The sequence below is a fragment of the Ovis aries genome, chromosome X (genome assembly GCF_016772045.2).
Source record: "Ovis aries strain OAR_USU_Benz2616 breed Rambouillet chromosome X, ARS-UI_Ramb_v3.0, whole genome shotgun sequence".
In the NCBI taxonomy this organism is placed as follows: Eukaryota; Metazoa; Chordata; class Mammalia; order Artiodactyla; family Bovidae; genus Ovis; species Ovis aries.
In genome coordinates this window covers 37310836-37326791 of record NC_056080.1, presented here as the reverse complement: position 1 = coordinate 37326791, position 15956 = coordinate 37310836, and the positions used below count along the sequence as shown (strand labels likewise).

The window sequence follows — 15956 nt, the reverse complement described above, 5'->3', positions numbered from 1 at the left end:
ATCTAATCTATGGGAAAGGAATTTTGACACAGTTGGGGGACAATTCCCTGGTAAAAATAAAGCTGTATCACTTTTTTTCCCCCAATGACTTAAAAATCCTCAACAAACTGGTTCTAGGACCTAAAATGATAAAATTTAGAATCATGCAATTCATGGCCACATTGATTTATAATTCTCTGAAAAATAAAATTACCTACATCCTGCTTTTCTTCAGCTTGGGCCATCAAGAGCACAGTAGGATTTGTTGAAACAAGAGTGAATATATAAAAGTAAGAGTGGTCACAGAGTTCAAAATAGACAGCACACTATGCATTTTTGTAACAGCACTGAAAGTTAGTAGCTTAATCTGTGAGGTTTTTTACTTTATTGAAATAAAGTTGATTTACAAAGTTATGTTAGTTTCAGGTATACAGCACAATCATTCAGTTACATATATATATCCTGTTTCAGATTTTTTTTTGCTTTATAGGTTATTACAAGATATTGCATAGAGCTCCCTGTGCTATACAGTAGGTCCTTGTTTCTTATCTATTTTAGTGTGTATATGTTAATCCCAAACTCCTAATTTATCCCTCTCCCTCTCTTTTGGTAACCATGTTTATTTTCTATGTCTGTGAGTCCATTTCTGTTTTGTAAATAAGTTCATCTGTATTTTTCTTTTTTACATTCCACATAAGTTACATCATTTTATGATTTAATTTCATGTGATACTTGTCTTTATCTGGTTTACTTCACTTGGTCTGAGAATCTCTAGGTTCATCCACAATGCTGCAATGCTGCAAACTGCATTATTTTATTCTTTTCCACTGTTGTATAGTATTCCATTGCATCAAGTTTAACTTGGGTCTCCCAACAGCAGATTTTAAGACAAGGACTTGGGGGCAGATGAACTATTTGCAAGGTAACCCCAGGACTGTAAAAGTGACAGAGTAGGGAAAGTGGGGCAAAGAAAGAAGGAAAGAAAATCAAAGTTTTATTATTGTTGTGAGCCAACAGGACTGAGTTCATATGGACAGAATATGAGAAACTGCAAGGTACATGCCTCAAAAGGATACCACTGATGTTTGCGGGGGTGAGGACATTAATCTACCTATTCATACATACCACTGACTGAGGTTTGTCCCATGGAGCATTACCCTACTTTCATCTGTGCCTACATCCATGGACTGACACCATTCTTGGCCCCATGTGCCCATTTGACATGGGTCTCTGGCAACTGCAGGAGACTCTCCTTCACAGATAAGCATAAATCAAGTGCCTGAGGTGTCAGGTGGTATGTCACCAAACCCTGTTAGAGAGGTCTGAGTGATTGCTGTTGTCTTCATGGAATCAGCTGCTAGTGAGATGGGTTTCTATATTATTGACTGCACAGGGATCCTAAGACAATACAGATGTTCATCAATTATTGTCAAGTCCTGAAGGGCAAATTTCAATCAAAATGATCCCCATCTCTTTTTTAGAAGTATTTTTCAAGAGTGACATCTTTTCTAAAATAAGCAGACCTGCAAAGGACTTTTAAATATTGGAAATACATAAGGTAGCAAGAGAGATTTGATTACTTCTTAGCTCAAGGCTACAAGTAACTAATGACTGAACATCATTCAGTCAAGCAGGCAGATGCTTTACCACCTGAGCCACAAGGGAAGCCTGACTGAACATCATACAATTCCAAAATTCCTCTGCTATGCCAGGTCGTGGAGAGTTTCTCTCTCAATCATTTGGAATTGGTTGATTGATCAATGATTCAATGACTCAATGAAATCAATTATTCCAATCATTTGCCTTCATTCTAATTATGAGGAGCATTCACATTAAACTGTGAAACTCCAGTCATAAATTCCAGAAAATCAGAGAACAATGAGGGATGAAAACCATCTAGATTATGACCTTCCCTGGCAGTCCAGGGGTTAAGAGTCTGCACTTCCAGTGTAGGGAGAATGGGTTTGACCCCTGGTTGGGGAACAAGGATCCCACATGACAAAGAGCCAAAAAAAAAAAAATTTGGTCAGTGCTTTCAGAACTACACTGTGAGAAAGCTCAAGGGGCCACTGGGGAGGAAGAATTAAGAGGGTGAGTCTGGACTTCAATGGGAGTCACTCTGAAATGTTATTGTTTCCTTTCAGTTTTTGGTTAAACTTGAAGAACACTAACCCAACTCTTTCCATTTATAAATGAAAGCAGGACTTCCCTGGTGGTCTAGTGGTATGGACTCAGTGCTTTCATGGATGACAGCCCCGGTTCAATCCCTGGTCGAGGAACTCGCATCCTGCAAGCCACACAGGATAGCCAAAAATAAAAATAAAAAATGAAGCAACAGCCTGGGAGCTGAAAAGTGGCTTGTTAATGACTGCACTGCCAAATAAAAACAAAGCTAAGACCAGGAATCTGAGTTCTAAGCCAGCAACACACTTCCTAATTCACTTCAGATTTTTTTTTTTTTGGTGGGGGTAGAGGGTTGGGAGGGGGGTTTTGCATCAACAACCTGGTGCCAGTCCTCTTAGCACCAAGCAGCCCTACTGTCTTTTCTTTAACAAATGTACCAGGAAGAAAATAAAATGGCACTTAATACTGACTGCAGCCACTTACTGCTCTCTAAGGAAATGATCCAAATCACCACAGAGGTAGTTTGTTTAGAGAAATCCTTTCATGATGAAACTTGACTCGTTTTTTAATGGAGAAATGGGGAACATTTGGCCCAAAATTTAAACGCATGACAGCCAGAAAAGAGAGCTGCACTACTCTGTGAAACGGGGTAAGAGAGATTAAGGTGGCTGAGAGGGAGACCAGCAAGAAGGAAAGAAGGGATGAGAGCAGGGGAGTGAGAGGGGCCTGGGTGGAAGCAATATGGAGTCCTCCGGAGAGATTCAGTGTAAATATGGTGGTGTGATATTCGGTTGCAAGTTATTTGTGGGGCTAGGCAGGCCTTAGCTGTCACCATCTTCCCTTTCCTGTTACTACCAAGATTTAGAAGTCTGGCCACACACAAAAGCCTTTAGTTAGTTTTATTTGAGTAAACAGATAAAATGAGGCCTAGCAATGGGGAAATAGACAGTAGAGGTCAGAGCTGAAAGAGAAGGCTGAGGGTGAGCGAATGATCTAGGCACTATGTGCTTTGACCATCCTCTTACTCCTTCTTTGCATCAAAGTAATTTCCTGCTTATTGTGCATGAAAGCACTATGAGGAAAAGTGAAAAAGAATATATGAAAATTACTTCAGTGTTCAGTTTCTTGTCAGGAGAACTGACATGTAAAATTTAGTGTGACTCATTTAGGTAGGAGGCAGCAGCAGGTAAAATTAACAGGAATTTGAAGGGATGTGTATTTGCTTTAAAGAGTTATGATCACGAAGGGGGAAAATGCCATAAAATTTGCACATGTACTTTATTTTAAATGTTGACATATTATGAACATCAAGAACGTACTGATGAAAGAATTCATGCTTACATTTATGAAAGGCCTATTATTATAACAATTACTTTTGGAAAAAGCCCCACTCAACCCATTATGAATAATGCAATGGGATTTCTCTGAAATATTAGAAAATTTATACCACTAATGGAGCTTAATGGTAGCTTAGGCCTCCCAAAGCAGTTAACCTTAATAGCAAGAAACTCCAAAATCACAGTAAGGGAACGGCTAAGATAAAATGTAAATGAAAAAGTGCATTTTATTTATTTCCCCATAAGTTATTTCAAAGAATTGAATTCCATGGGTAGGAGAAACAACTAAATACACAAGTTAGAAAGTTATTCCACTAAAAGAAAACATGATGAAATTCTAAGATAGTTTAGTACTCAGTATGGTCATTAACATAGTAGTTCTCACAATGTGGTCCCAGGACCACCAGCATGGGTGTCACCTAGAAGCTTGTTAGAAATGTAGATTCTAGGGACCTACTCCAGACCTATGAAATCCACAGCTTTCAGGATGAGGCTCAGCAGCTGACACTGGAAAGAGCTCTCCAGGTGTTACTAAAGCATGCTCAAGCCTGAGAATCACTGCTTGAGTAGCTTCAGATAAAATGGCTCTCAAAGATTATCAGTGCATACAAAAGACATAGATCACATGAGCTAAAGACGTTAACGGCTTGGAGCCTTCCAGGTTACTCAGTGAAGTGAAAGTGAAGTCTTTCAGTCGTATCCAACTCTTTGCGACCCATGGACTGTAGTCCACCAAGCTCCTCTGTCCATGGGATTCTCCAGGCAAGAATACTGGAGTGGGTTGCCATTTCCTTGGGAAAAAGACCATCAGTTTAGTTGATATGTGGTTCCTGCACTATTATACACATAATCAGCTTAATGTCACAGGATAGAACTAGGAATGGGACAGGATCCCGAAGTGTATACCTGTATATAAGATGATTACAGAACATTACAAGATAATACACTTGCCCATTATTTTTCTGTAGGTTATCTTTTTCTCTTATACATTTCATCCATGGTGATCTTCTCATATAAATCATGATTCCAAGCTTTGCTTTGGCTGTTTCTATGATATCCTTTACTCTTGTCTGACCCTTTACAGCTCTACCTTCCTTTTGGGATTCTGCTCACTTTGTCCATCAGTTGCTCAAATTATTAATTTCAAGAACTATTATGCACATATCAAATAAAATAAATGATGAATGAATGAATGAATGCATTTTTCAACACCATCTCAAACACTTCCCATGTGCAAAATTTGAGACTCTCTTCCCTCTGAATATCTAACAATAACGATGAAGTTAACATTTATTGAGTGCTTGCCAGGTATTGGCTTAATTACTTTATGTGCATTTTCTCTTTTAATACTTATAAGAACTCTATAATATTTCTTCTTATGTACATCCACCTCTATATTCATTGCAGCATATTCACAATAGCCAAGACATGGAAGCAACCTAAATGTCCATCAACAGATGAATAAATAAAATAGACGTGACATGTACATACAATGGAATACTACCCAGTTGTAAAAAGGAATGACATAATGCCATTTGCAGCAACATGGATGGACCTAGAGATTGTCATACTGAGTGAAGTTAAGTCATAAAGAGAAAGACAAATACCAAACAATATCATTTATATATGGAATCTAAAATATGACACAAATTAATCTATGAAACAGAAACAGACTCAGACATAGGTACAACCTGCAGTTGCTAAAAAGGAGGGAAGTAGCAAGGGGTGGATTGGGAGTTTGGGGTTAGCAAAGGCAAACTAGTATATACAGGATGGATAAAGAACAAGGTCCTACTGTATAGTACAGGGAACTATATTCAATATCCTGTGACAATCCATAATGGAAAATATGAAAAATAATGTGTACACACATCCTGAATTCACAAACTGAATCACTTTGTTGTACAGCAGAAATTAATACAACATTGTTAATTTGTATATAATACAGCATATTGTATACTATATGATATTGTGTTATATTGTAATATCAACTATATTTCAATAAAAAAAGTAAGTATTTCATCTTAAGGATGAGGAAACTGAGGTTTAGCAGATAAAGGAGCTGGGATTTGGACAAAGGCAGCCCGAATCCAGTCATGTCACTCTTAATCATTATGTTTCACTATACTTTTATAGAGTATGACCCTACTACATTGTCATTCTACTCAGCCATTCTTTGACAAATGCACATTTTTCCAGGGTGTGTGTGGGGGGGGAATGATTCTTTTACTGTTATCTGAACTGTGGGTCCTCAGACAAGAATAACTCAAGCTTTTGTTCATGACTGAAAACCAGCAGAAACAACGCAAACACAAATAGAGCCACAGGGCTTCAGATATTGGAATTATCATGTGCACATTTTTGTTTTTAAGACTTCTTAGACATTAAAACTGAAGAAACAGAAGAAAACTTAAATGGCAACATTCAATGGTTCTCTAGATAGTATCCACAACCTGATTTATTGAATTTTCTTCTCTTTTATTTTAAAAGAGCAGTACTCTATCACTTCATGTCAAATAGATGGGGGAAAAAAATGGAAACAGTGGCAGGTTTTATTTTGTGGGCTCTAAAATCACTGCAGGCAGTGACTGTAGCCATAAAACTAAAAGATGCTTGGCTCCTTGGAAGAAAAACTATGACAAACCTAGACAGGGTATTCAAAAGCAGGGACATCACTTTGCAAACAAACATCCATCTAGTTAAAGCTATGGTTTTTCCAGTAGTCATGTATGAATGTGAGATTTGGACTATAAAGAACACTGAGTGGCGAAGAATTGGTGCTTTTGAACTGTGGTGCTGGAGAAGACTCTTGAGAGTCCCTTGGATAGCAAGGAGATCAAACCAGTCAATCCTAAAGGAAATCAACCCTGAATATTCATTGCAAGGACTGATGATGAAATTCCAATACTTTGGCCACCTGATGTGAAGAGCACACTCATTAGAAAAGATCCTAATGATGGAAAAGATTGAGGGCAGGAAGAGAAGGGGGCAACAGAGGATGAGATGATTGGATGCCATTATCAACCCAATGGACATGACTTCGAGCAAATTCTAGGAGATAGTGAAGGACAGGGAAGCCTGGCATGCTGCAGTCCATGGGGTCACAAAGAGTCAGGAACAACTTAGCGACTGAACAACAACTACTACTATTCTGAAATCCATGTTGACTTTGAATAAGTCACAGAAATTTTTGCTTATTTGAATCAGCTCTGACCTCCCCCTGCCCCCTCAGAATAACACCGTTTTATTCTTCTACAGTGTAATTAACAAATAAGAGTTTAGATGGCATCTTCTATCATCATCCTGACCATCTACCTAGATCCAAACAATGAGCACCAAGATCTTGCCAAGATATAAATTCAGGAGTTCAAGAAAAATCCTCCAGCTTCATATTTAAAAGATTACTTCCTTTGTCTTAAAAAAGAAGTAAATAGCCTTGAAATGTTTCTATTATTCTAACACAGAAACAATACACATTGATAATCACTTCATCGAAATGTTTATCATTAGGGTTACTATCTATTTCACCTTTGGAAGAACAGGAACTGTTAAGTAACACAGTATCCTTAATGTTACTTATCACTGTGAGAGTTTAATGTTATGATACTATGGCCCCATTTGCCCATGTTGCAAACATACCCTGGGACAGCACAGAATTTACCTTTCTGATATATTGGCTCGCTTGACATGTTTAAGTAATCTATGAATTCTAGCCTTATTAGATATGCACAGAGCTTTTATTGCACACTGAGTTTCACTTAAAGCTCCTTCTTGTTCCTTTTCTTCCCCCAATGATGATTTAACTTGACCTCCTAAATAAATACTATTGTGTGTAACCCTGCTCCAACTATTAATTGTAAGGAAAAGTGATGCCTACTGAAAAGCCCTGGAATTTTTAAGTCGGAACTAAAGTATAGGAAAATTCATTTTCCAAGTCAAGTAAAACGCTTTCTGCACAGGAGAACTGAATTCAAATGTAGAACCTAGAATAAGATGACTAGCTCTCTACAACAGATGTAGGCTGTAACTAGATCTAGAAAGTTGTATGGCTTTATCTTTTTATTGAAGTATAATTGACACATAACATTGCTTTAGTTTCAGATATATAACATAATGATTCAATATTTGTATATACTGCAAAATGTTCACCATAATAAGTCTGCTGCTGCTGCTGCTGCTGCTAAGTCGCTTCAGTCGTGTCCGACTCTGTGCAACCCCATAGACGGCAGCCTACCAGGCTCCCCCGTCCCTGGGATTCTCCAGGCAAGAACACTGGAGTGGGTAGTCATTTCCTCCTCCAAGGGATCTTCCCAACTCAGGGATTGAATCTGAATCTCCTTCATTACAGGGAGATTCTTCACTGATGAGCTGTTGGAGAAGACACTAAAACTTACACTTCACACACTAAACACAGAAAGATAAATTTCAGGTGTATCTTGTTGACTGACTTTTTCTACACAGTAGCATAGGAATAAGTCTTGTATATAGACTAAAGATTGTTTCCTATTTCACAAGAATAAAATGTGTTGCTATTGTTAAGTGGTATGAATTCATTTTAGAAGGAGTAATAAACTAGAAATAAACAATAGGATTGGATTATATATCCTCTTAAATTAGTCTCTGATTTCTCTATGTTAGTACTACTATATTAAGTGAGATATTATTTCTTTGGTGAAAGAAGGCATGTCTTTCAGCACCCTTGTATACCTTTTGACACCTAAGAGCACTATAGATACACTAAGGGCACATCAAGTGTTTAGTGACAGATAAGAGGTATATCTGTATGCAGGCCAGGAAGCAACAGTTAGAACTGGACATGGAACAACAGATTGGTTCCAAATAGGAAAAGGAGTACATCAAGGCTGTATATTGTCACTCTGCTTATTTAACTTATATGCAGAGTACATCATGCGAACTGCCAGACTGGATGAAGCACAAGCTGGAATCTTGCCAGGAGAAATATCAATAACCTCAGAGATGCAGATGACACCACCCTTATGGCAGAAAGTGAAGAGGAACTAAAAAGCCTCTTGATGAAAGTGAAAGAGGAGAGTGAAAAAGTTGGCTTAAAGCTCAACATTCAGAAAACGAAGATCATGGCATCCGGTCCCATCACTTCATGGGAAATAGATGGAAAAACAGTGGAAACAGTGTCAGACTTTATTTTTAGGGGCTCCAAAATCACTGCAGAATGTGACTGCAGCCATGAAATTAAAAGACGCTTACTCCTTGGAAGAGAAGTTATGACGAACCTAGATAGCATATTCAAAAGCAGAGACATTACTTTGCCGACTAAGGTCCGTCTGGTCAAGGCTATGGTTTTTCCTGTGGTCATGTATGGATGTGAGAGTTGGACTGTGACGAAGGCTGAGTGCCGAAGAATTGATGCTTTTGAACTGTGGTGTTGGAGAAGACTCTTGAGAGTCCCTTGGACTGAAAGGAGATCCAACCAGTCCATTCTGAAGGAGATCAACCCTGGGATTTCTTTGGAAGGAATGATGCTAAAGCTGAAACTCCAGTACTTTGGCCACCTCATGTGAAGAGTTGACTCGTTGGAAAAGACTCTGATGCTGGGAGGGATTGGGGGCAGGAGCAGAAGGGGACAACAGAGGATGAGATGGCTGGATGGCATCATGGACTCGATGAACGTAAGTCTGAGTGAACTCTGGGAGATGGTGATGGACAGGGAGGCCTGGTGTGCTGCGATTCTTGGGGTCGCAGAGAGTCAGACACGACTGAGCGACTGAACTGAACTAACTGAACTGAAAGAGGTATATATTGATGAAATATTTTATAAGTAGATGTATCTAGTGTGCTCAAAAATGGATGGAGTCAGGTTATAAGAACACAGGAGGTGCTGGCACTTGTCAAATCAGAGATGATTGAGGATCAAAAATGACTCATGGAAACATAGGATTACAATCCAATAAATAAAATAGGAGATCATTAGTTCATAATGATTCCATAAAACAAGTAAATAAGAGTATTGGGAAAGTTCTTCTTTACTATTTAGTATACAAGGAAAATTAATAAAAGTAGCAGGAATGAGAGTTAGAAAATCAATACTCAGCAACTAATAAATATAGTGATAATTCAGGCAAGAATCAAATAAATGGGATGAAAGTCTGTCAGAAAACAGGGTCAAAGTACCTCCCCACAGGTTACAGATTAATTTCAAAGTAAAAAGGTACCCTTACAGAGGAGAAATCAGGTAGACACTACCTTAACCTAGTGATCAATGTTAAATCATCAACAAAAGGGACAAACAGATCAACATTACTCCTGTAATATTTCTACCAAAACATGCACTATCTAAATGTGACCATGAGAAAATATCAGCTAAACCCAAAGTGAAAGACATTTTACAGGGGAACAAAACCCAGCATGTTCTCTTTTAAAACAGTAATATCATGAAAACAAAGATAAGACAAAGGAGCAGTGCCAGCTTAAAGACTCAAGAAACAAGTTATTAAATGTAGTATGGGGCCCTGAGTAGTAACCTGGATTTAGGAGGGTGGGGTGGGTGGGAGGCAAAGGTATAAAACTGGCAGCATTTTGACCAAATCTCTTGAGAGCTTGTAATAAATGAAAATACTCGAACTCTACCCCAAACCTTCTATTACCAGAATCTCTAGGGGTGGAGCCTGGGAATCTGTGTTTTAACCTGCCCTAATGATTGAGAAGCCTTCTCAAATGTTACGAAGCATCAGGATTATCTAGTGGGCAGGTTAAAACACAAAACACAGATCACAAAATTGGAACAATTGGTGAAATTTGAAAATGGACTTTAAGATAATATTGTGACAATAATAAATTTCTTGAATTTGAAAAATTTACTGTGTTTTTTTTTTAAAGAATGTCCTTATGCTTGAGAGGGCTTCCAGGGTAGCTCAAATGGTAAAGAATCAGCTTGCAATGCAGGAGACCTGGGTTCGATCCCTGGGTCGGGAAGATCCCCTGGAGAAGGGCATGGCAACCCACTCCAGTATTCCTGCCAGGAGAATCCCATGGACAGAGGAGCCTGGCAGGCTACAGTCCATGGGGTTGCAAAGAGTCAGACATGACTGAGCAATTAACACTATGCTTGAGATAAGCATACGAGAAATTCAGTAAAATACCAAATATTGGGGAATCTATGTCATAGGTATATGAGCATTTACTGGACTGTTCTTACAATGATTCTTTAGGTTTGAGTTTTTCACACCAGAGTTATTAAATAAATACAAACATAGACAATCACCTGCCTTACTGTATTAAACCATCATTCTGGAGGGAGGGAAAGATGGCGGAGGAATAGGACGGGAAGATCACGTTCTCCCTCACAAATTCCTCAAAAGAACATTTCAACGCCGAGCAAACTCCACAAAACAACTTCTGTAGGCTGGCAGAGGACATCAGGCAACCAGAAAAGCAGACCATTGTCTTCAAAAACAGGTAGGAAAAAATATAAAAGACGAAAAAGGAGACAAAGGAGGTGGGGAGGGAGCTCCGTCCCGGGAAGGGAAGCCCGTCCCGGGAAGGGAATTTTAAGAAGAGAGGTTTCCAAACATCAGGAAACACTCTCCCTGCCGAGTCTGTGGCGAGCCTTGGAAACACAGAGGGCAACATAACAGGAAGGAAAAATAGATAAATAATTAAAACCAAGAGATTGCAAGCCCACCAGTGGCTCCCCCAGCGGAAAAGCAGCACAGCCGCCTGCATCCGCCATTGGGAAGTGGGGGCAGGGCAGGGACGCGCGGGAGGCGCGGGCTGCAGAGCTTTGTAAGAGTCGGGCAGGAACGCCTCACGCTCCACCAGAACGATCTAACTTGGGCTAGCAAACCAGACTGTGGGATAGCTACCACGCGAAAAGCTCGAACATAAGACACCGCCAGGACCCAGCACAGAACAAAGGACGGAACGGAAAAAGCCGGCTGCAGACCATTCCCCGCCGGGGGACAGGCAGCCAGAGCCGTAAGGACTGGAAAGGGGCAATTGCAGACCCGGAGAGACTTTACTTACCTAACTGCAAGCAGGCTCCTTTGCTAAGACTTCTGGGGGTGCTGGACAGTCACAGTCTGCCTCACGGGGTGCGCCAGCGGTCCACCCAGAGAGCTGAGCGGCAGCGGCGGAAAAGGTGACAAGCCGCGGCGATTGCGCTCGCCAAACTCCTGAGCTACTCGGACCTGGGAAGGGCACAAAGCGCAGTCCCAGCTGCATTTGTGCCTCTGAGGGCTGCCTGAGGGCCGAACCTGAGCGGCTTGGACCGGGGAAGTGCACGCAGCCTAGGGCCGGCCCCAGACAGCTCCCGGCTGAGCATCGTAGAGCCGGAGCGGTTTGTGCGCCGCGAGGAAGGACAGGTCAAGCGGGGCAGAGATACTGTGTACACACGACAGTGCTATTTGTTTGCAGCATCCCCCCTCCCCACAGCGCGACTGAACTAGTGAGCCTAAAAAACCAGCAAACACAAGAAGTTAAACAGAGGGAACCACCTTGGAAGTGAGCCCACACGGCCCATAACATCAGAGAAGAGCCAGATATATTTTTAATTTTTTAATATTTTTAAAATCATTCTTTTTTTTGCCTTTTGCTTTTTTTTTCTTTTTTTTCCGAGCTTTTTTTTTAATTGTTAAATCTTCTATTTCTCCTCTAATTTTTATTTCTATAACCTAGTATTACTATTTTTTAAAAAAAAAGACTTTTTTTTTTTTTTTAAGGCAAACACCATATATACTCTTTGGATGGTTGTTGGTGTTTTGTTTTGTTTTTTTGTTTGTTTGTTTGTTTGTTTTTTAATAATTCTTTTTTTTCTTTCTTCCTTTTTCCTTCTGCTTTTCTTTAATATTGTATCTTTGAAAATCCAACCTCTACTCCAGATTTTTAATCTTTGTTGTCAATTTTGTACATTTTAAAACCCAAACTTCACTACCCAAGTTTACCTGAGAGCGAGATTACTGGCTTGTCCACTCTCTCCTCCTCTGGCCTCTCCTTCTTCTCCACCAGGTGGCCTCTGTCTCTTTTCTCCCCCATCTCTTCTCTATCCAACTCTGTGAATCTCTGTGTGTTTCAGACGGTAGAGAACACCTAAGGAACTGGTTACTGGCAGGATTTGTCTCTCTCCTACTCATTCCTCTCTCTTATCCTCCTGGTCACCTCTGTCTACTTCCTCCCTCTCCTCTTCCCTGTATAACTCTGTAAATACCTCTGAGCGGTCCAGACTATAGAGCGCACATAAGGAAGTGACTACTGGCTAGCTTGCTCTCTCCTCTCTTGATCTCACCACATCTCATTCCAGTTACCTCTAACTACCCCCTCCATCTTCTCTTCTCCTTGTAACTCAGTGAACCTCTCTGAGTGTCCCTCAAGGTGGAGAAACTTTTCATCTTTAACCTAGATGTTTTATCATCGGTGCTGTATAGATGGAGAAGTCTAGAGGCTACTGTGAAAATAAAACTGAAAACCAGAAGCAGGAAGCTTAAACCCAAAGCCTGAAAACATTAGAGAACTCTTGAATTCAGGGAACATTAAGCAATAGGAGCTCATCAAAAGCCTTCATACCTACACTGAAACCAAGCTCCACCCAAGGGCCAACAAGTTCCAAAACAAGACATACCACGCAAATTCTCCAGCAACACAGGAACACTCCCCTGAGCCTCAATATACAGGCAGCTCAAAATTATCCCAAAACCTTTGATGTCTCATAACCCATTACAGGTCACTCCACTGCACTCCAGAGAGAAGAAACCCAGCTCCACCCACCAAAACTCCAACACAAGCCTCCCTAACCAGGAAACCTTGACAAGCCACTGATAGAACCCCACCCAAAGTGAGGAAGCTCCATAATAAAGAGAACTCCACAAATTATCAGAATATAAAAAGGCCACCCCAAACGCAGCAATATAACCAAGATGAAGAGACAGAGGAATACTCAGCAGGTAAAGGAACAGGAGAGTTGCCCACCAAATCAAACAAAAGAGGAAGAAGTAGGAATCTACCGGAGAAGGAATTCCGAATACTGATAGTGAAAATGATCCAAAATCTTGAAATCAAAATGGAAACACAGATAAATAGCCTAGAGACAAGGATTGAGAAGATGCAAGAAAGGTTTAACAAGGACCTAGAAGAAATAAAAAGAGTCAAAATATAATGAATAACACAATAAATGAGATCAGAAACACTCTGGAGGCAACAAATAGTAGAATAACGGAGGCAGAAGATAGGATTAGTGAAATAGAAGATAGAATGGTAGAAATAAATGAATCAGAGAGGAAACAAGAAAAACGAATTAAAAGAAACGAGGACAATCTCAGAGACCTCCAGGACAATATGAAACGCTCCAACATTCGAATTATAGGAGTCCCAGAAGAAGAAGACAGAAAGAAAGATCATGAGAAAATCCTTGAGGAGATAATAGTTGAAAACTTCCCTAAAATGGGGAAGGAAATAATCACCCAAGTCCAAGAAACACAGAGAGTCCCAAATAGGATAAACCCAAGGCGAAACACCCCAAGACACATATTAATCAAATTAACAAAGATCAAACACAAAGAACAAATATTAAAAGCAGCAAGGGAAAAACAACAAATAACACACAAGGGGATTCCCATAAGGATAACAGCTGATCTGTCAATAGAAACTCTTCAGGCCAGGAGGGAATGGCAAGACATACTTAAAGTGATGAAAGACAATAACCTACAGCCCAGATTACTGTACCCAGCAAGGATCTCATTCAAATACGAAGGAGAAATCAAAAGCTTTACAGACAAGCAAAAGCTGAGAGAATTCAGCACCACCAAACCAGCTCTCCAACAAATTCTAAAGGATATCCTCTAGACAGGAAACACGAAAGGGTGTATAAACCCGAACCCAAAACAATAAAGTAAATGGCAACGGGATCATACTTATCAATAATTACCTTAAACGTAAATGGGTTGAACGCCCCAACCAAAAAGACAAAGACTGGCCGAATGGATACAAAAACAAGACCCCTCTATATGCTGCTTACAAGAGACCCACCTCAAAACAAGGGACACATACAGACTGAAAGTGAAGGGCTGGAAAAAGATATACCACGTGAATAGAGACCAAAAGAAAGCAGGAGTGGCAATACTCATATCCGATAAAATAGACTTTAAAACAAAGGCTGTGAAAAGAGACAAAGAAGGCCACTACATAATGATCAAAGGAACAATCCAAGAAGAAGATATAACAATTATAAATATATATGCACCCAATATAGGAGCACCACAATATGTAAGACAAATGCTAACAAGTATGAAAGGGGAAATCAACAATAACACAATAATAGTGGGAGACTTTAATACCCCACTCACACCTATAGACAGATCAACTAAACAGAAAATTAACAAAGAAACGCAAACTTTAAATGATACATTAGATCAGTTAGACCTAATTGATATCTATAGGACATTTCACCCCAAAACAACGAATTTCACCTTTTTTCAAGTGCTCATGGAACCTTCTCCAGGATAGATCACATCCTGGGCCATAAATCTAAACTTGATAAATTCAAAAAATCGAAATCATTCCAAGCATCTTTTCTGACCATAATGCATTAAGATTAGATCTCAATTACAGGAGAAAAACTATTAAAAATTCCAACATATGGAGGTTGAACAACACACTTCTGAATAACCAACAAATCACAGAAGAAATCAAAAAGAAATCAAAATATGCATAGAAACTAATGAAAATGAAAACACAACAACCCAAAACCTGTGGGACACTATAAAAGCAGTGCTAAGAGGAAAGTTCATAGCAATACAGGCATACCTCAAGAAACAAGAAAAAGTCAAATAAATAACCTAACTCTACAACTAAAGCAACTAGAAAAGGAAGAGTTGGAGAACCCCAGAGTGAGTAGAAGGAAAGAAATCTTAAAAATTAGGGCAGAAATAAATGCAAAAGAAACAAAAGAGACCATAGCAAAAATCAACAAAGCCAAAAGCTGGTTCTTTGAAAGGATAAATAAAATTGACAAACCATTAGCCAGACTCATCAAGAAGCAAAGAGAGAAAAATCAAATCAATAAAATTAGAAATGAAAATGGAGAGACCACAACAGACAACACAGAAATACAAAGGATCATAAGAGACTACTATCAGCAGTTGTATGCCAATAAAATGGACAACGTGGAAGAAATGGACAAATTCTTAGAAAAGTACAATTTTCCAAAACTGAACCAGGAAGAAATCGAAAATCTTAACAGACCCATCACAAGCACGGAAATTGATACTGTAATCAGAAATCTTCCAGCAAACAAAAGCCCAGGTCCAGATGGCTTCACAGCTGAATTCTACCAAAAATTTCGAGAAGAGCTAACACCTATCCTACTCAAACTCTTCCAGAAATTGCAGAGGAAGGTAAACTTCCAAACTCATTCTATGAGGCCACCATCACCCTAATACCAAAACCTGACAAAGATGTCACAAAAAAGAAAACTACAGGCCAATATCTCTGACGAACATAGATGCAAAAATCCTCAACAAAATTCTAGCAATCAGAATCCAACAACAC

General features: G+C 39.6%; 1 protein-coding gene across 4 annotated transcripts in view; it reads right to left on the bottom strand.

Moving 5' to 3' along the window:
- Positions 1-15956, bottom strand: part of SYTL5 (synaptotagmin like 5) — a 278287-nt gene that overhangs the window by 212300 nt on the left and 50031 nt on the right. The window lies entirely within an intron of this gene.